Below are 20,289 nucleotides of genomic sequence, written 5' to 3'. Positions count from 1 at the left end.
ACCAGCCTAAAAACATTACTGGCTGGGTGCGGTGGCTCACGCCTGTAATCCCAGCACTTTAGGAGGCCGAGGCAGGCAGATCATGAGGTCAGGAGATCGAGACCATTCTGGCTAACACGGTGAAACCCTGTCTCTACTAAAAATACAAAAACAAAATTAGCCGGGCGTGGTGGCAGGGGTCTGTAGCCCCAGTTACTTGGGAGGCTGAGGCAGGAGAATGGCGTGAACCCGGGAGGCGGAGCTTGCAGTGAGCCAAGATCACACCACTGCACTCCAGCCTGGGCGACAGAGCAAGACTCCGTCAAGAAAGAAAAGGAAAGAAAAGGAAAGAAAGAAAGAAAGAAAGGAAGGAAGGAAGGAAGGAAGGAGAGAAAGAAAGAAAGGAAGAAAGGAAGAAAGGAAGGAAGGAAGGAAGGAGAGAAAGAAAGAAGAAAAAAGAAATAGCAGGGTAAGAAAATGAAGAGGAAAAAGAGGACACAAATGAGGGAACATTGGGAAGTGTGCTAGTTGGACACCGGGGAAACTGGACCCCTGGGTCTAATTCACAACTCTGTTTCTCCATGTGCCTGTGGCTCTGTTTCTTGGGGGCAGGGATGACAGCAAAGAAGGACAGGGGGTGGTGTGAGGTGTTGGGTTAGAATGATAGGATCAAAGAGGCCTTTTCCCAGCCCTCTGTTTAAAAGGTTGGGAAGTAGTGGTCAGTCACCTTCTTCACAGCATAGCTCATAGCTATAACCTGTGAGATATATGTCAATGTGCCTTCCATAAGCATATAAACATGAGTGTGTTTGCTGAGGTAGGTGTGGGAATCTGTCAGTCAATGAAGATATGTTGTTGTGTGAACCAGCTGATGGTGCATGTTTGTGCTTGAAAGCCATAAAGTTCTATGCAAAATCTATGGGTGGCACTGTTGCACAATGCTAGTGGGTGTGTGGGTATGGGGGTGTGATTAACTGTTTACAGGCTGTGTATAAGTGTGCATGGATGTCTGAGTGTGTGCAAATTAAAACGGAAATGTGTGCCGGAGTATGATACAAGTACAGGAAAGTACTCAGGCTTTGGAGTCTGTCTGACTTGGCCTTGAATCGTTGGCTCTGTCATTAGCCAGATGTATAACCTTGGGCCAGACACTCAATCTTCAATTCCCTCAACTAGGAAATGAGGTTAATAATAAGTACCTTTCAAGATTGCCATGAGGACTAGAAATGATACCATATAGACAAAGCTTTTGGTGTCATAGCCCACGCATAGCAGGACTCAAAAGTAAGCAGCTGTTTTCAAGCACTGTCAGTATACCTCTGGTGGGTACAGGGGCAAGAGGGAACAAAATGTGACCTGTATATAAGGTGTAGGGGAGGACGGGCGTGTGTGTGTGTGTGTGTGTGTGTGTGTGTGTGTGTTTACAAAACAATTTATTCTCCTTCTCCAAGGAACCCCCTATTCAGACAGGAGCAGGAAGGTGGGAGGGGACATACAAGTGTCCACAGACACCTCGGGTTTCTGGGTCCTGGATCTAGGTGAGTAAGGGGTTGAGAGGCCCGTAGGAGCTGCAGGAAGCCAACCGCCTGCCGAAGCTTCCTTTTTTTTCCCCTCCGCCCAGCAACCGTTGAATACCGCCACCCACATCCACTCCCCACCTCCACCCTCACCCCTCCTCCACCCCTACTCAGCTTTCTATTCAACAAGTGAGAGCAAGGGCGGGGAAGAAAGCCGACAGGGGAGGGGATTCCTTCCCTTTCTTTTCCCATTCCCCCTTAAGACGAACCAGGAAGTAACCGCAGGAATCGGGCCACCTTAACAGTCGAGTAATGGTTTGGTCTCGCGCCAAGTCCCACCTCTGTTCCAGCTCCTGCTCCTCCCCTCTCTCTTCCCGCACTGCTTGGGGAGAGCTGGTGAGCAAGAGTCTGGCCCGAGTTAGCTAGAGCTGTTGCCATGACAAGCATTTTCTTAAGAAAGCTCTGCTGTTGAGATCGTCCAAAGCTGGGGGCTGGGAGGGGGGCACGAACTTCGTGGGGCACCATCCCTCCGAAGAGAGCAAGATCAGAGACATCCGCCCAGCTCTCCTGCACCCTTTTTCTTTCAGGAACCTGAGAGGTCCTTCCCATTGGAAGGGCAGGGGGAGGAGACGCAGCCCACTCCCCGGCCTTAGCCGGAAAGGCAAGAGAGCAAAGCCAGCGTCTCTAGCTTGGTTGCCACACTGGGGAGACTGGTGGGTGGTCACCCCACCCTACCCCCATCCATGGAAACCCGGAGGGAGAGTCCCGCTTGGAGAAACCTGGATCTTTGCTAGAAAGAGAGGTAGGCTTGCAGAGAATGAATTGACTTGTGATTTGCAAACTTTGTTTCTTTCTTTTCTCTCAATGGCTTCTAAAACTCCCCGATTTTCCTCTTTCTAGCATATTTCATGCGACTGGGTTTGGAGGATTTTTTAAAATATGTGTGTGTGCACAGATTTGTCAAATACTGTTTTACCTATTATCAGTTCTGAGAAACCATATAGTCGAACAAGTGATTTATCTCTCTTTTCCTAGTTCCTGTCATTCCTGGGCTATGGGGTAGGGGAATGGAGGGATTCTCTTTTTGACACCAAAATTGAGCTCTTGGAAAAAATATTTATCTCCCCTCTCCCAACCCATTCCGTTCCTGCCCTCCCCTTCCCCCTTGGCTGGGGAATGAGACGCAGGATGGAAAACTGTTGCAAAAATATTTTCCGTGTCTGTTCCCTTTCTCGAAAGCCCAAAAGAGAGATGGAAAAAAAAAAAAAAAGGAACCAAAGAAATCTTCAGCAGAAAGAGAGGCTGCAGCGGGAACTAGGAGGGGGCACTTTGGGGCCATGGGGTAGAGGTGGGCTGGGAGAAGTTGGCAGGAGTGGGGAAGGAGAGTGCACGAATTAAATTTCTTTAGCTTTGCAGAGAAACCTCAGCAGTTTCTCTGTGCTGTTTGCAAAACATCCTCAGACTTTCACATCTATAATTAGCTGTGGAAAAAGCTGGGAGTTCCCTCGTACCGCTGTTGTTTGAGTGTGTGTGAGCGTCCAGAACCAACTGTATGAGTGTCTCCGAGGGCACCGCCCCACACATCTCTGGTCCCAAAGGGGAGGAAGGAGAAGGGTGAATTGAAAAGTTTCCGATGTTGAAGCTGGACACTGTGGGGCTGGTGAGTGTTTGGCAGATGGGGTGGGCCACGGGCATCTGTGGAAGGGTCCCTGAGCGTCTCGGGTCACTGCCTTGGCTTGCTGAAGAGCTAGGAATTAAGACTGGGATTGTCCTTCCTGCTCTCCCTTCTCTCTTTCTTTTACATACTTGGCTCGCTCTTGGTAGAGGGGGCTGCTGGCATCCTTCCCCGAGTCGAGTCTGGCCTCTTACACTCCTCCACCTCCCTGAGGGTACCCGCCGCTCTTCTCCAACTGGGTGTGGAGGGTGCAGGAGTGGCCAGCCGCATCTTGGGAGGGGAGTGGGCACTCTGCTGCCAGAGGCACCTCCCTCCTGGGCATTCCTGCCGGACTTAACAATAACTTGCAGACATGATGCCGGCGCCTGCTGGTCGGGCAGGGGGAATGTCATATGAAGAACTAGGCCGGCACTCAACTGAGGCCCCTGTGGAGAGGGGAAAGGAGTGGGGAAGGAAAGGGAAACAAAATCCCGTTCTGCAGCGCCCCCCTCCTCTGTGTGAGAAGTCTGGCAGGGAGTCTAGAGACCCTGGCCCTGCTCCTTAAGCCCCTCCCCAAGCTGCCCCTTCTCCACGCGCTTCCCATTGGAAGCCCTACTACGCCCCCTCCACTCTGAGCCCTCTACCTGAGGAAGGAGACCAGGCTCATTCCAGGCTGGGCCAGGCCCAGGAAAGCAGCCTGGGGGTGACGAGGGGCTGGGCCAGGAGCGTTTAGGAAGAAGGGGAGTGGAAGAGGCCTCCTAGCCCATGTGCTGAGTTACCCTCCTTGGCTGAGGGTGGTGGCTTGGGGAGCAGACTCTGGGAGGGGCAGGAAGGATGGTGGCAGCTTGGTAAGGCGTGTTCTGGAAGGTGGGCCCTAAACCCTGAAGCAGACAAATCTGTGGGAATCAGGCTGGGGGAGAGGAAACACCTGCCTTCAGCCCCAGGGCTTGGAGGAGTGGTAAAGGCTACAGCTGAGAGACTGGGGGAGAAGGAAGCAAAACACTTAGAGAGCTCATCTCGGGGCTGGGGAAGCAACAGGAACCGATTCGATTTTCACTTTGAGGTGTTGATTGATCTGACTGCACCCCTCGGCTAGACAGCTCTTCCCTACCTGTGTTCTGCTCGAGAAGAGAATGAGGCCTTCCGCACTGGGCAGGGGCCCCAAGACAGAATTAATGCCCGTGTTCTGGAGGGAGGGGATCCATTTCTTTTCTCCTCCTCGGGAGTCCCATCCTCCCTGCCACCATCTTGCTGAGGTGCAACCCCGAAAATCCCTCCGCTTCTGCCGCGGCCTCCCATCGTGGAGGCTCAGAGTGCCGCTATTCCTGCAGCCGGCCTTCCTATTTTCAGTAATCTGATTAGGGGTCTATGTTGATGGGCTCGGCGACGGCTTCTCTGTGAGGTCGTTATTTAGCGCGCACCGGGTCGCCTGCTCCCGCGGCTTTGAGCCCGGGGTCGCGGCCAAAGGGGTAATCGGCTCCCGCAGTCTTAGCCCTTCCCCCGGGGCTCGGGGTGGGATTGACTGCGCAACCCCGCGGCCCCTCTGTTCTCCGCGGCCTCTGCGACCCCGCCCTGCCAACCTCTCCGCCGCTGGGCTCCACCCTCCCGGGCTCTGCTGTAGTCTGAGAACTCCGTGGAGAATGCGAACTGAGCTGCGAAAGGAGGCTTCCTGCCTCCCAGGTTGTGCCGAGGCTCAGACCCTTCTCCCTTCCATTTACCACCAAGTCTCTAGATTCAAGGTCAAGTCAAAGGAGCACAGCCCGTCTTACCCCTGGGACTCCCAGCGCCCAGCACAGAGCCTGGGATGTTAGAGCGCTGGGTCAAGGCATGTTGAGAGAAGTACGGGCAGTTTTGGGGGCCTTGGAATCAGCCTGATGCCAGCGAGTTCCTAACCCGACGTCTGGCCTCCAGTTTCCCCTCTGCACAATGGAAAGCCTGCTCTCCACGGTAGAGGTGACAGGGCGTGGCTAGGCAGATTTGTCACACTGCTGTGGTCTTTGTCAGAAGAAAATCAAAATGAGAGGGCCCAGTTAGGGGCAGAAGGAGAGCAGTTAGAATTTGCCGAAGGTGTGGGGGTTGGAAGAGGTAAGGTGGTGTGTAGGGGCTGGACGTCCTGGGCCAGGATATCAGGAGGTTTTACTCTTCCCCACTCCCACTAACCGGAGGTCCCGAGAGGAATGGCGTCTGGGCTGCTCCCTGCCACCTGTCAGCAGGTCAAGCCTTCCACCGGAAACTGCCCCTTATTCAAGAATTTAGCTTCTCTCAAAAACTCTGAAACCCCTTCTCTCTATTTTTTTTTTCAATGCTCCTGGCCTTGGACCCAGCACCCAAAGACATGGATCAGCCCTATCCACTAGGACAGAGCATTGCAGACCCACTAAGCCTTGGAGAGAGAAAAGGATCTTGTTCATTCTTAGTCCCCAGAATGATCAAGACAAACCCTGTTAGCCAAACCCCTAAAAAACTGTTTGGCTTAGGTTAAATTAGCTCCAAGTGTTTGACCTTGAAGGGGAACACCCCACCCAGAGTCTTAACTATCCTTCTCTGGAAGGATTCTTCAAGCAATCCGAATTCTTCCCCCCAAGGGCGCCCCTCAGACAAGGCTCCCTACCCAGTCCAGTTCCCTGCTTCTTAGATCAGCATTGATTCCTGTCATCCCAGTCAGTATTTGGTGGGTAGGGGTGAGAAGGAAAGAGGGATGAGAAAAGCAAGGCCTCTGCCTTGTCAGACTGGGATGACAACCTTTCTCCACTCATGTCCCCTTTTCTGCATGTCATAGGATTAGAGCAGGCCCTGGGGCTGGAGTCCAAAATGCTTGTGTGGAATGTTTTGCCCTTGGCTTCCTCTGCCAGTATCTCTCTTTGTGTCCTCTTTCCTCTTTCCCTTGTGTGAGCCATTCTTGTTCCACTGACTTATTTCCTCTGTACATGTTAAAACAGAAATGACAGGGACTTTCTATTTCTGCCTCTACCTTAAGCCAGTCCTCTGTATTCAGCCTACATGAACTTGGGTTGAGGAGGGAAACCAGGCAGGATCTAGTGAGGACCAGAGCCAAGGGCTCCGGGTCAGGGAAGAGGCTTGAGAGGCAGTCTATGTGTGAAGGGATAGTGGAGAGGCCAAAGGAAAGGAAGGGATTGAGAACATAGATGCCAAGGGGCAAAGCCCCGATTTCTACCTTTCCTCACCCCAGTTCCTCTCTGCCTAAGATCCTCAGCCTCATTACTCACCTCTGCTCTAGTTTCCCAAGTTTCATGCACAAATCCCTGGGACAACTCAGGGAAGATGAACTGGGATGGGATTAATAAGACCCCCTTCCTCTTGCCTTTCTGCCACTTCACTTGGGGTGTGGCAAAGGGAGTTTGGAGCAGCGTGTTTATTGGTAGGAAGGTCAAGGACTCTTAGCTAGGTTCAACGAAAGTCTTAGCTTAGAACACCTCACAGCAAGGTCTACCTAGGTTGCAAAATCAATGCCAGGAGTACAAACAAGTAGTACACCCTCAATGGGGAGGAAGTTAGCAATATCTAACAAAGCTACGTACACATTTACCCAGCAATCCTACTTCTAGGAATTTATCCAGAAGGTGCTCATTCACAAATATGGAAAGCTACGTACAAGGTGATTTTTGTTTGTTTGTTTGTTTGTTTTTTGAGACAGAGTCTCGCTCTGTCGCCCAGGCTGGAGTGCAGCGGCGCGATCTCGGCTCACTGCAAGCTCTGCCTTCCGGGTTCAAGCAATTCTCCTGTCTCAGCCTCGTGAGTAGCTGGGATTACAAGTGCAAGCCACCACACTGGCTAATTTTTTGTATTTTAGTAGAGATGGGGTTTCACCATGTTGCCCAGGCTGGTCTCAAACTCCTGAGCTCAGGCAATCTACCCGCCTGAGCTGGGATTATAGATGTGAGCCACCAAGCCCGGCCACAAGGTGGTTTTTAAAGGCATATTTACAATAGGAAATCATTGGAAACTACCCAAATGCCCATTCTTAAAAAAATGGTTAAACAAACAATGGTACGTCCATACAATAGAATACTAGGCAGCCAAAAAGAAAAAAAAATGTATGACTAGGAGCCCTGTGAACTTATATGACATGATTGTTAGGATATACTATTAAGTGAAAAAACCAAGACATAGTACAGTATATAGTATGCCACCTTTGGGATAAGAAAGCAGGAGAAATAAGAAATTTTTTTTTTTTTTTTTTGAGACAGAGTCTCGCTCTGTTGCCCGGGCTGGAGTGTGGTGGTGGGATCTTGGCTCACTGCAAGCTCTGTCTCCCGGGTTCACACCATTCTCCTGCCTCAGCTTCCCGAGTAGCTGGGACTACAGGCGCCCACCACCACGCCTGGCTAATTTTTTGTATTTTTAGTAGAGACAGGATTTCACCGTGTTAGCCAGGATGGTTTTGATCTCCTGACCTCATGATCCACCCGCCTCGGCCTCCCAAAGTGCTGGGATTACAGGCGTGAGCCACCACGCCTGGCCTAATTTAAGTACTTTTTAAGCTTCATACCCTGATTCTATATTCATATTTTAAGTAAAAAAAAAAAACACCTACAAAGAAATCTTGACCTTTACTTTGTAGACATGTTATTGGTTGTGGTATTTGTGTCATAAATTGGAAACTGTTTTGTTTATTGTATGATAGATGAAATGAGTAACTGTGGTGATATTTCTGGAAATCAGGGTCTCACTATGGGAAAAGAGAGATATAAGTATGGAAAAGGTGAAGGGGAAAAAGAATCTTTTGGGGTTTTTTGTATATCTTGTGGGTCTGTCCACTGAAAGGACTGTGGACAGGAACACACCTAGTACCTGGATTTTTATTTCTAAGTACAACTTCCCACGGGGGAGGTTGTAAGGAACAGTGCTCCTTGAAAAAATGACTAATTCCAAGTCTGAGACCAGGAAAGTATAAGTGAACTATGTTGTGCCAGAAATTAGGGCATGCTCATGTCATGACATGTTGTCACAGGAGCTGGCTTAAATTAGGGTCTCCCGCCAACCAGATGTGAAACGCATTAAGCATTCCAAAGGATAATGGTAATAGATTGTAACACATTGAATATTAAAAATTCCTTGAGTCTATTTTGACAGTTGACATGGACAGGGAGGAGCAGGGAGGGAAAACTCTGAACAGAAATGCCAACGAGGCCAGACATAAGGCCTCACTCTGTAATCCTACCACACTGGGAGGCCAGGGCAGGAGGATCACTGGAGCCCAGGAGTTTGAGGCTCCCATGAGCTCTGATCATGACACTGCACTCTAGAATGTGGGTGATAAAGCAAGACTTGGTCTCAAAAAATTAAAAAGTAAATGCCAGTTGGGCGCAGTGGCTCATGTCTGTAGTCCCAGCACTTTGGGAAGCCCAGGCAGATGGATTACTTGAGGTCAGGAGTTTGAGACCAGCCTGGCCAACATGGTGAAAACCTGTCTCTACTAAAAATATAAAAATTAGCCGGAAATCGATTGAACTCAGGAGGTGGAGGTTGCAGTAAGCCAAAATCGCGCCACTGCACTTCCAGCCAGGGAGACAGAGCGAGACTCCGTATCAAATAAATAAATAAATAAATGCCAACTAATAAAATCTAGTAGTAATGACAAAATGTTTCTTTAAATTTAATTTAATTTTATGTGAGGCTGAGGTGGGTAGATCACCTGAGGTCAGGAGTTTTAGACTAGCCTGACCAACATGGAGAAACCCCGTCTCTACTAAAAATACAGAATTAGCCGGGTGTGCTAGTACATGCCTGTAATCCCAGCTACTCGGGAGGCTGAGGCAGGAGAATCGCTTGAACCCGGGAGGCGGAGGTTGCAGTGAGCCAAGATCACGCTATTGCACTCCAGCCTGGGCAAGAAGAGTGAAACTCCACCTCAAAAAAAAATTTTTTTAATTTAATTTTTAATTGACAAATACTAGTTTCATATATGTATGGGGTGCAACGTGATGTTTTGATATATGCATACATTATGGAATGATTAAGTCAAACTATCAACATATCCATCACCTCACGCATTTATCATTGTTTTTGTAGTGTAAACATTTAAAATCTCTTAGCAATTCTGGAACATGCATTACATTAACTATAGTCACCATGTAGTGCAGTAAATCTCAGAAACATTCCTTCTGTCTACTGAAACTTTGCATCTTTTAGCCAACATTATCTTTATTTACCTACCTATTTTTAGATACAGGGTCTCACTCTGTCAGCCATGTTGGAGTGCAGTGGCCCATAGCCTTGAACTCCTAGGCTCAAACGATCCGCTTGCCTCAGCCTCCCAAAGCACTGGGATAATGGGTGAGCCACTGTGCCAGGTTGGAATTTTAAATTGACCAGTTTGCAGCCTCTACTATAATAGCTGATTTAGTCTAGCGTTTAATGGATACTGAAACCATTGGGTGAAAGATTGGTCTTAGCATATCTTAGTTTGGGCTGCTGAAACAACATCATAGACTGGGTGGCTTAAACAACAGAAATGCATCTCTTTGTTTGTTTGTTTGTTTTTGAGACCGGGTCTTGCTTTGTCATCCAGCTGGAGTGCAGTGGCACGATCACAACTCACAGCAGCCTTGATCTCCTGGGCTCAAGCTATCCTCCCACCTCAGCCTCCCAAGTAGCTAGGACTACAGGCGCATGCTATCATGCCTGGCTAATTTTCATATTTTTTGTAGAGACAGGGTTTCACCATGTTGTCCAGATTGGTCTCGAACTCCTGGGCTCAAGCAATCCACCTGCTTCAGCTTCCCAAAGTGTTGGGATTACAGGCATGAACCACCGCACCCCGCCCCATTTATTTATTTAATTTTATTATTATTATTATTTTTTGAGATGGAGTTTTGCTCTTGTCGCCCAGGCTGGAGTGCAATGGTGCAAACTTAGCTCACCGCAACCTCCACTTCCTGGGTTCAAACGATTCTCCTGCCTCAGCCTCCTGAGTAGCTGGGATTACAGGCATGTACCACTATGCCCGGCTAATTTTGTATTTTTAGTAGAGATGGGGTTTCTCCATGTTGGTCAGGCTGGTCTCGAACCCTCAACCTCAGGTGATTCACCCTCCTCAGCCTCCCAAAGTGCTGGGATTGCAAGTGTGAGCTACCACACTCAGCCCCCATTTATTTTTGAAACAAGGCCTTGTTCTGTCACCCAGGCTGGGGTGCAGTGGTGCAGTCATAGCTCACTGCAGCCTCAAACTCCCAGGTTCAAGCAATCCTCCCACCCCAGCCTCCCAAGTAACGAGCAGGTGCATGCCACCATGGCTGGCTAATTTTGTTGTTGTTGTTGTTGTTGTTGTTGTTGTTGTTGTAGAGATGGATGACATAGGAAGACTCCACCTCTACAAAATAAAAAATTAGCTGGGCATGGAGGCTGTGCACCTGTCTGTAGTCCTAGCTACTGAGCAGGCTGAGGCAGGAGGATAACTCGAGGCTGCAGTGAGCCGTGATCATGACACTGTACTCCAGCCTCGTTGACAGAGTGAGACCCTGTCTCAAAAAAAAGAGGTGAAACTAAGTAAAGGGTCTGCAGTTGTTTATTGTGCTATTTTTTTCAACTTTCAGGTTTGAAATTTTTCCAAATACTTAGCCAGAGAGAGAGAAGTCCATGCCAGAGGCACTCCTAGATTCCTGGTTTCTTCTCACCTTATCTGCAAAACTCCTGACCAATAGGAGGGTCTTTTCTAAGCTCTTGGGTGCTGAGAGTTCCCATGGAGCACACAGAGGGATCTTCTGAGAAAGTAAGGTCCCTTAGGAAGCCTGCTTTCCCACCCTCACTGCTCCCCACCCACAGCCTCTTCTGTCCAGACAGGAGCACCTGGGCCCTGATGGGTGGGCCACAAAGGGAGGCAGGATGACAGGCATTCTCCCATCATGCCATGGGGCCAGCTGAGGGAACCTGGGGACTGAGGGCTTCCAGAGTCACCCACCTAACTTTTGAGGAGGGGGGTCCCAGGCTGTAAGAGAAGAAATTCACCAAATAGCCCAGAGATTGTTGCTGACCAAACCTTTAGCATCCCTTAGAATTCTCTAATTAGGTGATTCTGAAAGAAACCAGCAAGCAGTGCCTGCCTGGAGCCTTCATGCCTGAGCTAAGCAAGGCCTTCTAGGCACTCCCTTGACAAGGGCAGCACACTTGGCTGTCCTGTCATTGACCCAAATCATTGTGCTACCCACCCCTGCCTCCCCATCCTAATCGTCACTCTGGAGAGAGATTGAGTTTCCAGGATGGCTTCTCTCTCTCTTTTTCTCCCTCTCTTCTGGAAACCCTGGGGCTAGGCCCTACATGACTCAGGGCTCTTTTTACGTAGGCTCTTGTAGGCGAGGGCTATTAATCCTTTAGTCAATTCCCCTTCTGTGTTGGTGAGGGAGCCTGAAAGAGCGGGAGCCAGGAAGCTGGAAGGGGGCAGACAGGGAGGAGTTTGTTCTAGTGGGCTGCCAGGCTTGCCAGAAGAGCATGGGACTGGGAGTCAGAAAACTGGTAATCTGGACTCTTGTCTGCTGTGTAACCTTGATTGAAGCAGGGGATATCTCTGGGCCTTCATCAACTGCACTGTTACATGAAACCAAATTTGGACATACAAACATTCCTGATTCAAGACCCTCCTCTTCTATAGAAGACAAAGGAGTAAAACTCTCAATGCCCAAACCAAACTCTTTTATCACAGATAGAGTCTAGCACAATGTAACAACTTGCAGCCAAGTCCCATCCTTCTGCCCAGGATGACCAGGGGAAAAGAGGCCAAAAGCATATGCCTTTGAACTGCCATCATTGATGTTTGGGAGTAGAACAGGTTCTAAGATTTCCCACTTCCACCTGCCGGGAACTTCAATTAGGAAGTACCTTCCAAGGCCGTAATTCTGCTATGTCCTAGGCCAGAAACTAAGGAATATTAGCTAGAGGTAGAGAAATTCAAACTTTCACAAAGTTTCCTAGGGCACATAATCCCCCCAAAAGTTATTATATTGAACCATATGAAAATGCCAATATAGGGCCGGGCACGGTGGCTCACGCCTGTAATCCCAGCACTTTGGGAGGCTGAGGCAGGTGGATCACGAGGTCAGGAGATCGAGACCATCCTGGCTAACACGGTGAAACCCCATCTCTACTAAAAATACAAAAAATTAGCCAGGTGAGGTGGCGGGCGCCTGTAGTCCCAGCTACTCGGGAGGCTGAGGCAGGAGAATGGCTGCACTCCAGCCTGGGCGGCAGAGCAAGACTTCGTCTCAAAAAGAAAAAAAAAAAGAAAATGCCAATATACAACCACTTTTGACCTACAAAGGCAATTTCATGTAGCTTACCTAACAATATCATTCGACACTGGAATAATGTCAGTGGCATTGCAGTCAGTGTTGTGAGCTGGAGAGATTAGGTTTTCATCTGAGCTGTGGGTTGGATTAGAAATTCAGGCAAAGTTGCCAGCTGCTAGGCCAGCTTACCCTCCTTGCCAATCCAGACTTTCAGCCCTAGAGGTAGACATGTTGGCAGAGCCCTTGTTTGGACTCTGGTTGAGATTCTAGCATTAGCTTTCCTGGCAACTGGCCAGGGAAGCTGCCCAAGGTAGAGAGGAATGTATCATCCATCTATAGTCTGCTCCTCTTGTGTCCCGAATGCCCTGCTTCCTATCTTGGGAGCTGAAGACGGAGGAAAATTTAAGAAAGGAGGAAATAGGAAATACTGGCCCTATTCGTCCTCTGTCTGGTGGGATACAAGAGTGCGAACACACACTTGAAATCTCATCTGGCGCAGGGACACATGACCTAGTGATGGCTGGCAGCTGCTAATAGGATGGCCGGGGGCTGAAGGGGTGTTAGTGGGAATGGGGAGACTAGAATTTGGCAGGGCTCAACTGGAAATTATTCATGGAGGAGGTGATTGCCAAACAGGATTTTAAAGAGAAAGGATAGATTTGATGGAGGAGGGGAGGGGAAATGGGGAGGAAGTGGTGTGCTGCTACCTCCCGACTGAGGACACTCGGAGCATCCTGGAGAATCGGATACTCTGGCAGGTGAGGGAGGCTCTCTGATCCCACTTGCTGGAAGGCCTCCAGCCTTTGTCTGAGCCAGTACCAGTACTGTGGGCAGGATGGCATCTGGCCTCAGCAGCGGCCTGCCGCCTGTCTGCTTTCCTGGCACTTATGGACCATTAGGATGATTTTTTGATGTTTTCTCCCTGCTGTCCATATTACAGCCTTCTTTGTGGGGAGCACTCGTACGACATCTGTTAGGATGCAAGGACAGGCACAGCAAGCAGCAAGCATCCATTCCAGGAGCTTTCTGACCTTGTACCGGGGAGGACGGTCACCAGGCTTTGGGCTTGTCACCAGGCTCATTTTATTGAGACAGAGCATTTGAGATGGACAGAGAACTGGAACCTCGAGACTTGCCCAAAGACACTGGGTTAGTTTGAGGCAGAGCTGGGGATACAGCCTAGTTCTCCCCACTCTAAGACTGGGACCTCGACCCCATCACTGCAACACTGCGTGACCAGATCAACACCAAACTTCCCTGGTACCCAATGTCTCTACCCACATGGCAGAGAGAACTATCCCTGTCCCTCCAAGGATGATGTGAGGTCATGTGCTAGGAGCAGTTTGGAAGACAGATTCTAGAAACCATAAAGGTGCCAGTGGCATGATTGTTATTGTTGCTGTTATTATTATCAATTAAGGTCGTTAGCACTACAGAAAATGCAAAGAAGTATTTGGCACTGCCCGTATCACCGTGCAGCTCCTAACAGTCCCCTCCATGGCTCCTCCTCGCACACTGGGCCTTGAGCTGAGAGAGGCAGGGTAATTGAGAGGGGAAACAGAAGTCCTGGGAAAAGGTGTGCAGAGATCTCCTCCTGCCAGGGTATTCTTGGCCCTACCCTTTCCTCAGGGTGTGGCTCCTCCAAAAGGTCAGAGGAAGTGCAGAGGGGAAGCACTATTAACTCCATCCTTCCTTAGCAGCTGACTAAGTCAGGTTGGCTGCTGAGCTCTGATTTGGGATCTAAGAGTCAAGAGGGCGGGGCCACCATAATGTGACAGCACAGGCTGGTTTGATTGCCAGAGCCAATCTGTCATTCATTTGCTTGTTCACTTATCCATTTGTTTATCCAACAAACATGAAGCGAGCACAGACCATATGCCAAGCACTATGTTAAGGGTTTGGGAAGAAGTGGTATCCGGGAGGCAAAGGAAGGGCTCAGCATCACTGACATTAAGCTCAGGGATGATTGTCCCAAGCCTGGGGACTCACAGCAAGTCCTGCTTGTTGGTAGTGCTCCAGGGAATTTCCATCTATTTCCCTGGAGAGCACATTTAACCCTTGACTTCAGGGAGGTAAGATCTAGACCCGACACACAACTGAGCTGGGAGGGGCTTTAGATATCATTGCAGGGCAGCCCCTGGTGTTAGCAGTAAGACCATGGCCTGAATGGTAAAGGGCTTGCGCTTGTCCTTTGCTGAAGAAAGCCTTCTCCTGGACCAGGGCACAGTGCCGAAGCTGGGTGTGAGTCCAGCCTGGTTTATTCAGCCTCTCGGTTAGCCTCCCAGTGTTACCTGACTTTACCATCCCCTGCTTATATCTGGAGCCTCTGCCTCTGATGGGGTGGAGATGTTCTGTTGCTGGGATGCCCAGAGGAATCCAAATGGTACTGAGAAATAGAACAATACCTCTCCAGAGAAGCCCTCCAGTTCCTCCTCCGGTCTTTACCTCTCATTTCAGCCTCTTAATCCCTATTTTCAGAGGCAGTGTGGTATAAAGGATAAAGGAGTGGATTTAGCTTCAGTTGGTACATGCTGTGCACATCTGCACCTAGCCTGAGTTTTGCCCTCTTTACAGTTTGTATATCGCCTTTCATTATTTACCCCATAGAGTGTTATGACAGACAAATAAGGTATTGTAGGTAAAAGCATCCCATAAACATTAAAGTGCTAGATATACGTAAAGTTTATTATTCCAGTGAGCCCCTCTTCCTATTCCCCACTCCTCATCTCAGTTCCTTCTCTTGACTGCCCAACCCCTTGACCCCACTCCCGAGAATATCCTCCTGTTCTCTGTGTGCTCCCACTCCTGCTCTCACTGCATCCTCCCTCCTTGCTTAGATCAAGACCTAAAACACTTGTTGCATCTTTTTTTGAGACAGGGTTTCACTCCCATCGCCCAGGCTGGAGTACAGTGGCACAGTCATGGCTTACTGCAACCTCGACTTCCTGGGATCAGGTGATTCTCCCACCTCAGCCTCCCTTGTAACTGGGACTACAAGTGCGTGCCACCATGCCCAGCTAATTTTTTTTTTTTTTTTTTTTTTGTATTTTTAGTAGAGATGGGGTTTCGCCATGTTGCCCAGGCTGGTCTCAAACTCCTGGTCTCAAGCAATCTGCCCACCTTGGCCCCTCCAGAGTGCTGGAATTAGAGGTGTGAGCCACTGCGCCCTGCTCTTGTCACATCTTAAATAACAATGACAATGGTAGAAGTAATAATCTGAGCTAATATTTATTATTTATGTGATAGGTATTAAACTTGAATCATTTCATTTAATATTCTCAGTGAACAGTGAGGTCGATATTAGCATTGTCTTCATTTTCCACATGATAAAGATGTTCATAAACCATAAGGCTAAGATGCAGTCTTAGTTTAGCCCATTTATAGATTTCTCTTTCCATGGCTGAGTGACTGACTGGTTGACAAGAACATGGGAAGTTTCAACAGCATTTATTGTATGTCGACTAAATGCCAGATGCTTCCAAATTATGTCACAACAACCACCTTCTGAGACAGGTACAGGCTTTGTCTTGGAGATCATCTGGTTGTGAGAACAGAAGCCTACTCAGAGAAGCAAAAGTAAAAGGGAGCTTTATTAGGCCATTATAGGGAAATAGCACAGAACTTAGGTGTGGGAAGTGTAGCCCCTCTGTGAGCCACACCTACATCCTGGAGCTGTAGCACTCTCTTTTCACAGATGGGCTCCTGCTCTTTCATCCACAAGCACAGGACCCACTGTGGGTGAACCAGGCAGTAGGTTCCATCTCTCAGCCCATGTGGCCTTCCCGCTTAGCTCTCCAAAGTAAATTAACTCAGTCTCTCAGTCCAAACGCCAACAGATGCTGATTCCAGCTTAGATCTGATGTCCACTGCACTCCAGTGATCTATGACTTGTTGCAGGGTAGGGAGACTAATCAGACCTATCTTTTCCATCAGGTCTAGGGGTGGGAGCAGACATTTCTAGAGGGAAAATTCATTGGCTTTAGGTTGATTCAACCCAAATACATTCTTCACCACACCAGACTGTCTCTAGGATATCTTAAAGACAATGCTGTGGTTGAAGCCCCTAAATAAGAAGGCATGCGAGTTGTCCCAGAATCTGTGGATTCAGCTGGGACTGGAAAAATAGTACTAACCATTTTTGAACCCTGCTTTGTGCCAGGCGATTAATATGCATTATCTGTAATCCTTACTACACTCTTACAACATGCTATGGTTCCCATTTTACAGATAAGAAAGCTAACACTCAGTGAGTTAAATAGCTTGCCCAGAGATCATTTGGCTCATTAGGGTTGGGGCTGATATGTGACCCAGGCCTGACACCAAAGCTCATGGCCTTTCTAATACACAAAAAAAGGTTATTTACTCTCCTGGAAGATAAGCTCCATGAGAGCAATGGTCTTCGCCTTGCTCATTGATATATCCCAAGCGCCCAGAACAGTATTTGGCACATAGTAAGTACTCAATAAAAAATTATTGAGTGGATTTTGCTTTGGTAACTTTTGTACTCCTAGGCTTACCAATGTCAGAGGGAAAAATGACTCAGACAGTGGGCCACTGAGACCAGTGGGGTAACCCTCTGGGTGTGCTTCTGGTCCCTAACCCCCACAGCCTACTGTGTTTTGTTTGTTTTTGTTTTGTTTTTTGTTTTTAGAGACAGGATCTCACTTTGTCACCCAGGCTGGAGTGTAGTGGTGTCATCATGGCTCACTGTAGCCTCCAATTCCTGGGCTCAAGGGATCCTCCCAACTCAACCTCCTGAGTAGTTGAGACTACAGGTGCACACCACCACACCCAGAAAATTAAAAAAAAATTTTTTTTTAGAAATGGGTCTTGCTATGTTGCTCAGGCTGGTCTCAAACTTCTGGGCTCAAGCAATCCACCTGCCTCTGCCTCCCAAAATGCTGGGATTACAGGCGTGAATCACTGCCCCTGGCCTCACAGTCTACTTTGATGGGGGACATTAGGAGCAATATAGAAAAGTCTGAAAGAAAGTATGACCCTGGATTTATCTGTGTTTTCTGTTTGTATATCTGACCTAAGCCATTTAGCCCTGTAAGAGGAGCAGATGAAAAGAGATTTCCGTAACACTGGAAAATCTATTTACTGGGACTAGGAAACAGGATGCTGAGGTCTTATATTGATAGAGCAAAGAATGCTAATTTCCACTGGGTTTTCAACCCCGGGGGTCAGAGCTTACCAAATCCTGAATCCATTCCTGTGCCTTTCTGTATAACAATGCCCTGTGTCCTAAATCACCTAGTTGGCCTTCCAATCCCAGCAGGTGGTGTTATATAAAAGCGCAGATTTGAGGGAGTCTGGTGGAACTGGGTTCAAGTCTGGCTGGCCAGCTGTGTGACCGTGGACAAATTATTTAGGCTCTCAGACTCAGTTTCCTCTGGAAAATATGAACACACACAAACGAAGACTGATACATGTTCTGAGTGCCTGGCTCACTACTATGAGCCAGGGTAGTCATTGAATTTTAATTGTTCCTCTTTTGTCCCTCCATTTCTCCCTTCCTTTTCCATGGAGACTGGCATCAGCCTGCCCGCCTGCTCCCTGCTAACTTTGGGCTCAGTACATTTATAAAAGGGTCATAGCCCATTGCCTCCCAGTAACGAAAGGCCCAGAGGCCCCAGCATCCTGCAACTCTCCATCAAAGGGCATGCAGGGGCTCCATCATTTCCATGAGACAGGTTACCCTCTTGGTGCCAGCTCTAGGGCTTTGCTTGATATTTGAGCAAGAAGAGTCCTGGTGAAACAAGGCAAAGTGGAGGGTAGAGAGCTGCAACCACTTCACCTTGTTTACTCATGCCCTGCATTCCTCCCCTGGGAGTAGAGGCTGTAGAAGTCAGTGCTGGGAAATCTCTTTTTGATGGAGGGAGTCAGACTGGGTGACAACACTACTTGTTTTTGTAGAAGCTGTAGCCCAAGGGTGCTATCACTATTTGGTCACCCAGATCAACTGTCAGCTGCACTGGAATAGAGCTGCCCCTGGATAAATAAGCAAGAGAGTCTCAGGCTGGAATCTCCCCTGCTTTTCCCAGCACACACCCACGCAGAGACTTCAGCTGGCAAGAAGTGGCAGCTTAGCCAAGATAATGCGTGAACCAGAACTTGCCTTTCCTGGCTGGAAGGGGCTTGGCATTAAGTGCAGTTCTTGCTTCTGTTTCCTATAGATCACTTAAGTGCTCCAGGCTCTCTTGGAACAGGGGGAATTCTCTGGTCCCCTCCCAGTTTCTCAGGGATGGCATCCAATGATGGGAGATGGTTTCAGAGGCAGTGACTTACAGACAAGGGTGTGAATATTAGCTGAGTGTTCATGTGAACAGGCTTATGGCAGCATGGTTTCTGAGATGCAGCGACTTGTTGGTTTTGGCTGCAGCATTTTCACTGAGCCCACTCATCAGCCTGCAAGCTACTTGAAAGGAGAGTGATGCTTTAGTCATTCCTGTATACTCAGTGTTTAGCACAGTCCTTGGCTCATAGAATGAGGATCAGTAAAGAATGGATAGATGGGCCGGGTGTGGTGGCTCATGCTTGTAATCTCAGCACTTTGGGAGGTCGAGGAGGGTGGATCACCTAACGTCAGGGGTTCGAGGCCAGCTTGGCCAACATGATGAAAGCCCATCTCTACTAAAAGTACAAAAATCAGCCAGATGTTGTGGCAAGTGCCTATAGTCTCAACTACTCAGGAAACTGAGGCAGGAGAATTGCTTGAACCCTGGAGGCAGAGGTTGCAGTAAGCCGAGATCGTGCCATGGCACTCCAGCCTGGGCAGCAGAGCAAGACTCCATCTTAAAAAAAAAAAAAAAAAAAAAAAAGAATGGTTGGATGGATGGATGGATGGATGGATATAAACAAATAGAACATTTTCTCTAAACAAATAGACCATAGTGAACTTTACCTTCTTCCTTCCCAGGGCCACCCTCCCTGCTCAAAACCTCATCATCTCATGCCTGAATAATTGCAAAGCCTTCCTAATGACAGGCAGGGTGGTCTAGAGAAGTGAGTTCCAGACTGGAAGTTGGGAAACCTGGAACTTGAGCCACTTAAGTTGTTCTATCACTTTTGGGAAATCACTGAACCTTTCTGGGCTTCAATTTGTTCAGATGTTAAATGAATAGTTAGGGCTAAATGTACTTCTAGGATGTTTCAACTCTAACAGTTTCTGCTTCCTCCTACCCAAACAATGCTGCAGATTAATTATAGTAGGGTACCAACATTTAAAAGTAAGATCTCACTGCTGTCTTGCTCAGCTGGGCTTCAGTGACAGAGACTGGGGACATCTTCCTAGGAAGTTGGTGACTAGAGTTGAAACAATGGCCAGTTCCCCAGGAGACTTGGCTTAGGAATTGGTCTCCTAGAATTATTGAGCCCTTATCTAAGGAAGCTCCACCTTTCACTCTCCCTCTTCAAACTCATGCTGGGAGCTTGTGAGGCTCCCTGCAGCCCCGCTCTGTATGACTCTATGTGGCCACTATGCCAAGGTGGAGAGGAGGTCTGGACTGCATTTGGAATCCTGGTAATGGTGGTGATTCTCTTTTTACTTCTTTCTGGTGTCCAACGTCCTCTAGTGTCACTGGCACAAAACAGGTCAGGCTATTGGAAGGCCACACTGCTTAAGAACAATGTCAGGAGATCCAGGCTCTCAGCTATATTCAGATTAGTGAAGTGTACATTCTCCTAACTTGCTCAGCTTATCTCCTGCACCTAGTGCTATAAACAGTTGTGTTTCAGAGCTCCCCAGGCTGGCCAAATCCATAGTTCCAATCCCCAAAGTCCCTTGTCTAAACCGGGTCTAACTTCTGCCCCAGTTTAACCCAGGGCTGTTTCTGACTCAGCCCCTGTCATCCTACCTGGGCCCTAGGCAACACTGCCTCTCTAATGCCCTAGC

The 20,289-nt window shown here is 48.5% G+C and overlaps 1 protein-coding gene across 8 annotated transcripts in view; it reads left to right on the top strand.

Annotated features, from left to right (window-relative positions):
- Positions 1 to 1,825: 1,825 nt before the first annotated feature.
- ATP2B4 (ATPase plasma membrane Ca2+ transporting 4) overlaps positions 1,826 to 20,289 on the top strand; it is a 116,977-nt gene continuing 98,513 nt past the window's right edge. For 2 of the 8 annotated variants that reach the window (XM_024246645.3, XM_024246634.3), the window contains exon 1: positions 1,851 to 2,298. The gene's annotated coding sequence lies outside the window, so the exon portion shown is untranslated. Of the gene's footprint in view, positions 2,299 to 2,955; positions 3,157 to 20,289 lie in introns of those variants that run through there. The other 6 variants (XM_024246649.3, XM_054522657.2, XM_063716633.1 and 3 more) reach the window with 5 other exon arrangements.

This window comes from Pongo abelii, chromosome 1 (assembly GCF_028885655.2).
Source record: "Pongo abelii isolate AG06213 chromosome 1, NHGRI_mPonAbe1-v2.0_pri, whole genome shotgun sequence".
Classification (NCBI taxonomy): Eukaryota; Metazoa; Chordata; class Mammalia; order Primates; family Hominidae; genus Pongo; species Pongo abelii.
This window is presented reverse-complemented; position numbering and strand designations above follow the sequence as displayed.